The sequence below is a fragment of the Ovis canadensis genome, chromosome 21, assembly GCF_042477335.2.
Source record: "Ovis canadensis isolate MfBH-ARS-UI-01 breed Bighorn chromosome 21, ARS-UI_OviCan_v2, whole genome shotgun sequence".
Taxonomy (NCBI): Eukaryota; Metazoa; Chordata; class Mammalia; order Artiodactyla; family Bovidae; genus Ovis; species Ovis canadensis.
This window is the reverse complement of record NC_091265.1, coordinates 54932094-54939952: the sequence shown is the minus strand read 5'-3', so window position 1 is coordinate 54939952 and position 7859 is coordinate 54932094.

Here is a 7859-nt window from a genome sequence, read left to right as displayed (position 1 = left end):
CCATGTATCTGTTGGAAACTATTTTTAGAGTTAAGGCAATTGTAGAACTCTCCTTGCTTGCTCCCTGACTCAGGAATCCATTTTCTGCTGCCAGATGTTTGATGTAAATCAATGCTCTTTCATTTGTCTTTTCTACTTTGGAATTATATGAGACAGGAGAATAAATGTGTCCTTTATTCTTTATGTCGACTAAAATGGAGGTCCCCCAGAATGCCTTGTGAAAGCTAAGCAATGACTTCTATGCATGGCTGCAAACTTGACTGGGGATATGTGTTGGGGCCTTATGGAGCCCTAGTCTTGCTGAAGAAACATGCCAATTTCAAATAGTATTTGCTATGTGCTATGTTCAGTTCAGTTCAGTCGCTCAGTAATGTCCAACTCTGTAACCCCATGGACTGCAGCACGAGAGGGCTTGCTGTTCTTCACCAACACCTGCAGCTTGAGCAAACTCAAGTCCATTGAGTTGGCAATTTCATCCAACCATCTCATCCTCTGTCAACCTCTTCTTCTCCTGCCTTCAATCTTTCCCAGTAACAGGGTTGTTTCTAACGAGTCAGTTCTTCACATCAGTTGGCCAAAGTATTGGAGGCTCAATTTCAGCATCAATCCTTCCAATGAATATTCAGTTTTTATTTCCTTTAGGATGACTGGGTCAATCTCCTTGCAGTCCAAGAGACTCTCAAGAGTCTTGCCAAACACCACAGTTCAAAACCATCAATTCTTCATTGCTCACCATTCTTTATGGAGCAACTGTCACATCCATACATGACAACTGGAAAAATCTTAGCTTTGATTATACTGAACTTTTTCAGCAAAGTAATCTCTCTACTTTTAAAAAAAATTGTATAGGTTTGTCATACTTTTTCTTCAAAAGAGCAAGCCTATTTTAATTTCATGGCTGCAGTCATCATCTGCAGTGGTTTTGGAACCCCTGAAAATAAAGTCTCTCACTGTTTCCATTGTTTCCCTATCTATTTACCATGAAGTGTTGGGACCAAATGCCATTATCTTCATTCTCTGAATGTGTAGTTTAAACCAAATATTTCACTCTCCTATTTCACTTTATCAAGAGGTTCTTTAGTTCCTCTTCAAATTCTGCTGTGAGGGTGGTGTCTTCTGCACATCTGAGGCTATTGATATTTCTCCCAGCAATCTTGATTCCAGCTTGTGCTTCATCCAGTTGGGCATTTCACATGATGTACTCTGAATATAAGTTAAATAAGCAAGGTGCCAATATACAGCCTTTATATAATGCTTTCCCAATTTGGAACCAGTCTGCTTTTCCATGTTCAGTTCTAACTGTTGTTTCTTGACTTGCATACAGATTTCTCAGAAGGCAGGTAAGATGGTCTGGTATTCCCATCTCCGTAAGTTTTCCACAGTTTGTTGTGATCCAGGCAGTCAAAGGCTTTTGTGTGGTCAATAAAGCAGAAGTAGGTGTTTTTCTAGAAATCTCTTGCTTTTTCTATGATCCAACGAATGTTGACAATTTGATCTCTGGTTCCTCTGCCTTTTCTAAATCCAGCTTGAACATATGGAATTTCACAGTTCATGTACTGTTGAAGACTTGCTTGGAGAAGTTACTTTGGTAACATGGGAGATGAGTGCAACTGTGTGATAGTTGAACATTTTTTTTAATTGCCGTTTTTGGGGATTGCAAGGAAAACAACCTTTCCAGTCCTGGAACCACTTCTGAGTTTTCCACATTTGCTGGCATATTGAGTACAGCACTTTAACAGCATCATCTTTTAGGATCTGATGTAGCTCTACTGCAGTGACATCACCTCCAATAGCTTTGCTTGTAGTGATGCTTCTGAAGACCCATTTGATTTCACATTTCAGGATTGTCTAGCTCTAGGTGAGTAATCACACCATCAGTGTTATCTCAGTCATCAATATATTTTTTTGCAGTTCTTCTATGTATTCTTTCACCCTCTTCTTAATATATTCTGCTTCTGTTAGGTCCATCCCATGTCTCTTTTATGGTGTCAATCTTTGCCTGAAACATTTCTTCCTTGAACATTCCATCTCTTTCTTAAAGAGATCTCTGGTCTTTCCCATTCTAAAGTTTTCTTCTCTTTCTTTGCACTGATCACTTAGGAAGGCTTTTTTTTTTTTTTTTGGTCTCTTCTTGCTATTCTTTGGAACTCTGCATTCAGATGGATATGTCTTTCTTTTCTCCTTTGCCTTTTGCTTTTCTTCTTTTCTAACTTCTTTGTCAGGCCTCCTCAGGCAACCATTTTGCCTTTTTGCATTTTTTTTTTCTTTAGATCATATTGATGTGGTATATACAGATCAAAAATTTAAGATCATGGCTTTCAGTTAGATCACTTCATGGCAGATTCCTGGAAAAACAATGAAAACAGTGACATACTTTATTTCCCTGGGCTCCAAAATCACTCTAGGTAGCGACTGCAGTTGTGAAGAAAAAGACATTAGCTCCTTGGAAGAAAATCTAAGAAAAACACCACAGCATACTAAAAAGCAGAGACATTACTTTACCAGCAAAGGTCTGTGTGCTCAAAGCTATGGTTTTACCAGAAATCGTGAGTGGATGTGAGAGTTGGACCATAAAGAAATCTGACTATCAAAGAATTGATGGTTTTAAACTGTGGTGTTGGACAAGACTCTTGAGAGTCCCTTGGACTGCAAGTAGATCCAACAAGTTCATGTTAAGGAAATAAGTCCTGAATATTCATTGGAAGGATCGATGCTGAAGCTGAACCTCCAATGCTTTGGCCACCTGATGGGAAGAACAGACTCATCAGAAAAGACTTGATGCAGGGAAAGATTAAAGGCAGAAGGCAAAGGGGAAGACAGAAGATGAAATTGTTGGGTGGCATCACCGACCTGATGAACATGAGTTTGAGCAATGTCAGGGAGGTGGTGATGGACAGGGAAACCTGGCATGATGCACCCCATGATATATGACTGAGAGACTGAACTGAACTGATGTACAGAGGACATCAGGGAGCAGGCAGAAGTCTTTGGGGTCCAGTCAAGCCTGTGGCCCTGGTGGGAGCGGTGAAAGATTTAGAGACAAGGGGAGGCTTCCCTTCCTCTGGTGCAGGTCCTTGAATCCAAAGCAAGGAGCACCATATTTTGAATGTGTTACCAAATATTGTTTTCTTAAAAAACAAAAAAACTGTTTTCTTCAGGAGTGAGAACTTTGACTGAGTCTATTCTCTCGATTTTACTGAAGGATGTGAAAGGATATGGAGTGGGCTGAGTCTGCAAAAATTAGGTGACCAGCTGCTGGAGGGTCAGGCTTATGATAGACATTCTGCACTAGATGGAAAACAAATCCAGAGAAAAACATGTCCCTTCTAGAGTGTACATGTCAATGTATTACATCGTTTCAGCAGATCACTTTAATGGTGTTTTGGGGCAAGCAAGAAATGCATGAAGAGTCGTTTGCTTTTGTCAATTTCTGTAGGTACTTAGATGACTAAATACTTCGTTACTTATTTGCATGGTTGGAATCATGCTTGGGAAAGAATACTAGATGAGGTCCATACATATTTTGACATTAAACAGCAAGCATAGGAAGGTTACTAAGGCAACTGTAGGTAATTTAAAAATGAAGGGGCAAATGGGGAAAGATTCATTTAACAGGCTGAGACTGGGCTATACAGGTAGCCATAGTTGTTGCTATGACAAGTAGCCATAACAGCTTCTTATTTCTATGCTGGAGATGTGGGCACTGACAAGAGACCAAAAGCCTTTACGATTTTCCTTGGAGTGTGGTTTCAGGGGAGTAGTTGACAAGGAAAGGCTGACTGGTAAGGGTGAGGAAGGGAGTAATCTGAGCAAGTAGTCATTAGCTCTTGTGTAAGCCCAGAAAACAGAAGCATCGGCTCAGTCAGAGTTCTGGGTCAGGGTTCAGAAACAGATGTCATTTGGCTTGAACCAATATTTAGCCTTGGGGATGGCAGCCATAACCTCTAAACAGAAGATTTCCTTCTCCCCATGTGGCAGAATAATTCATATTTGTTCCAGACTCAGAAACCCAGAAAGCCCTCTCAAGGCCATTTGCACTTCGCAGGCACACATGCAATCTAGAAGGTGGAATTATCACCATGGTGCCCATTTTCCAGATGAGAAAACTGAGGTTAAGAGACTTGATCAAGCTCACACTGCTAAGCATGTGAAAAACCAAGCACAAACCCAAGGTAACAGTCCTCAAATTGTGTGTTTTTGCTCCACACCCACTGGGAGTGGTGGGTGGTGATCTGGAAGCAATGCTTAGGCATAAGCAAACAATATTCACATTTAAATAGAAGAAAGTAAGGAAACTTAGAACTAAAACATTCAACTATGACCTAATTAAAATCCCATATGATTATATAGTGTAGATAAAAACTAGATTCAAGTGATTAGGTTTGTTAGCCTGAAGAGCTATGGATGGAGCCTTTTAACATTGTACGGGAGGTGGTCATCAAAAGCATCTGAAGAGAAACAAATGTGAGAAGGCAAATTGTTTGCCTGAGGAGGGCTTAAAGGTAGCTGAGAAAGTAAGAGAAGTGAAAGGCAAAGGAGAAAGGAAAAGATATACCTAATGGAATGCAGACTTCCAGAGAATAGCAAGGAGAGACAAGAACGTTTTCATAAGTGAATATTGAAAGAATTAGAGGAAAACAATATAATTGTAAAGACTTAGAACTGGTTGAGGAAAGTGGAGATACTAGAGGAACACTTCATGCAAATATGGGCACAAAAGGACACAAAATTCAAAGACCTAAGAGAAGCAGATGAGAGTAGGAAGAGTTGGCAAGAATGCACAGAAGGACTATACAAAAATGGTCATAATGACCAGGATAGGGATGATGCTGGGGTCACTTACATAAGCCAGATATGCTGGAGTATGAAGTCAAGTGGGCTTTAGGAAGCATCACTACAAGAAAAGCTAGGGAAGGTGATGAAATTTCAGCTGAAATGTTTAAAACTTCTAAAGAATGAGGCTGTAAATATGCTGCATTCAATATGTCAGCAAATTTGGAAAACTCATTAGTGGCCACAGTGCTGGAAAAGATCAGTTTTCTTTCCAATCCAAAGGAAAGGCAATCGCAAAGAATGTTCAACCTATCATGCTATTGTGCTCATCTCACTTGCTAGCAAGATAATGCTCAATATGTTTCAAGCTAAGTTTCAACAGTACATGAACTGATAACTTCCAGCTATACAAACTGGTTTGAGGAAACAGAGATCAAATTGCCAACATACATTGGATAATAGAGAAAGCAAGGGAATCCCAGAAAAATGTTTCCATCTGCTTCACTGACTATGCTAAAGCCTTTCACTGTGTGGACCACAACAAACTGTGGAAAATTCTTAAGGAAATGAGAATACCAGATCACCTTACCTTTCTTCTAACAAGTCTGTATGTAGGTCAAAAAGCGGCCTTTAGAATCAAACATGGAACAACTGAAAGATTTAAAATTGGGAAAAGGGCATGACAAGGTATACATTGTCACTCTGGTATTAAACTTATATGAAGGATACATCATCCAATATACTGGTCTGGATAAATCCCAAGCTGGAATCAAGATTACTGGGAGAAGTATCAACATCCACTAATATGAAGATCTCCCAAAATAGCAGAAAGCAAAGAAGAACTAAAGAGCCTCTCGATGAGGAGAGGATATTAAAAACCTAGCTTAAACCCAACATTTAAAAAATATTCACAAAAAGATACGCAACATTCATGGCATCCAGTCCCACCACTTCAAGGTGAGGGAAAAGTGGAAACAGTGGCAGATTTTATTTATTTGGGCTCCAAAATCACTATGGAACTTGACTGCAGCCACAAAATTAAAAGCCTCCCTGTCCATCAACAACTCCCGGAGTTCACTCAGACACATTCATCGAGTCAGTGATGCCATCCAGCCATCTCACCCTCTGTCATCCTCTTCTCATCCTGCCCCCAATCCCTCAAGCATTAGGGTCTTTTCCAATGAGTCAACTCTTCACATGAGGTGGCCAAAGTATTGGAGTTTCAGATTCAGCATCAGTCTTTCCAATGAATACACAGAACTGATCTCTTTTAGGATGGACTGTTTCGGTCTCCTTGCAGTCCAAGGAACTCTCAAAAGTCTTCTCCAACACCACAGTTCAAAAGCACCAATTCTTCAGTGCTCAGCTTTCTTCACAGTCCAACTCTCACATCCATACATGACCACTGGAAAAACCATAGCCTTGACTAGATGGGCCATTGTTGGCAAAGTAATGTCTCTGCTTTTGAATATACTATCTAGGTTGGTCATAAATTTCCTTCCAACATGTAAGCGTCTTTTAATTTCATGGCTGTAGTCACCATCTGCCGTGATATTGGAGCCCCAAAACATAAAGTCTGACACTGTTTCCACTGATTCCCCATCTATTTCCCATGAAGTGATGGGACCAGATGCCATGATCTTCATTTTCTGAATGTTGAGCTTTAAGCCAACTTTTTCACTCTCCTCTTTCACTTTCATCAAGAGGCTTTTTAGTTTCTCTTCATTTTCTGCCAAGAGGGTGGTGTCATCTGAGTATCTGAGAATATTGATATTTCTCCTGGCAATCTTGATTCCAGCTTGTGCTTCTTCCAGCCCAGCATTTCTCATGATGTACTCTGCAAATAAGTTAAATATGCGGGGTGTCAATATAAAGCCTTGACATACTTCTTTTCCTATTTGGAACCAGTCTGTTGTTCCATGTCCATTTGTTACTGTTGCTTCCTGACCTGCATACAGGTTTCTCAAGAGGCAAGTCAGGTGGACTGGTATTCCCATCTCTTTCAGAGTTTTCCACAGTTTATTGTGATCCACACAGTCAAAGGCTTTGGCATAGTCAACAAAGCAGAAATAGATGTTTTTCTGGAACTCTCATGCTTTCTCCATGAATCAGCTGATGTTGGCAATTTGATCTCTGGTTCCTATGCCTTTTCTAAAACCAGCTTGAACATCAGGAAGTTCATAGTTCACGTATTGCTGAAGCCTGTCTTGGAGAATTTTGAGCATTACTTTACTAGCATGTGAGATTAATGCAATTGTGTGGTAGTTTGTGCATTCTTTGGCATTGCCTTTCTTTGGGATTGGAATGAAACTGACCTTTTCCAGCCCTGCAGCCATTGCTATGTTTTCCAAATTTGTTGGCATATTGAGTACAGCACTTTCATAGCATCATCTTTCAGGATTTGAAACAGCTCAACTGGGATTTCATCACCTCCACCAGCTTTGTTTGTAGTGATGCTTCCTAAGGCCCACTTGACTTCACATTCCAGGATTTCTGGCTCTAGATGAGTGATCACACCATCTTGATTATCTGGGGCATGAAGATCATTTTTGTACAGTTCTTCTGTGTATTGTTGCACCTCTTCTTAATATCCTATGCTTCTCTTAGGTCCATACTATTTCTGTCCTTTATCAAGCCCATCTTTGCATGAAATGTTCCCGTTCTATCTCTAATTTCTTGAAGAGATCTCAAGTCTTTCCCATTCTGTTGTTTTCCTCTATTTCTTTGCTTTGATAACTGAAGAAGACTTTCTTATCTCTTTGCTCTTCTTTGGGACGCTGCATTCAGATGCTTTTATCTTTCCTTTTCTCACTTGCTTTTCACTTCTCTTCTTTTCACAGCTATTTGTAAGGCCTCCCCAGACAGCCATTTTGCTTTTTTACATTTCCTTTCCATGGGGATGATCTTGGTCCCTGTCTCCTGTACAATGTCACGAACCTCATTCCATAGTTCATCAGGCACTCTATCTATCAGATCTAGGCCCTTAAATCTATATCTCACTTCCACTGTATAATCATAAGGGATTTGATTTAAGTCATACCTGAATGGTCTAGCGGTTTTCCCTACTTTCTTCAATTTCAGTCTGA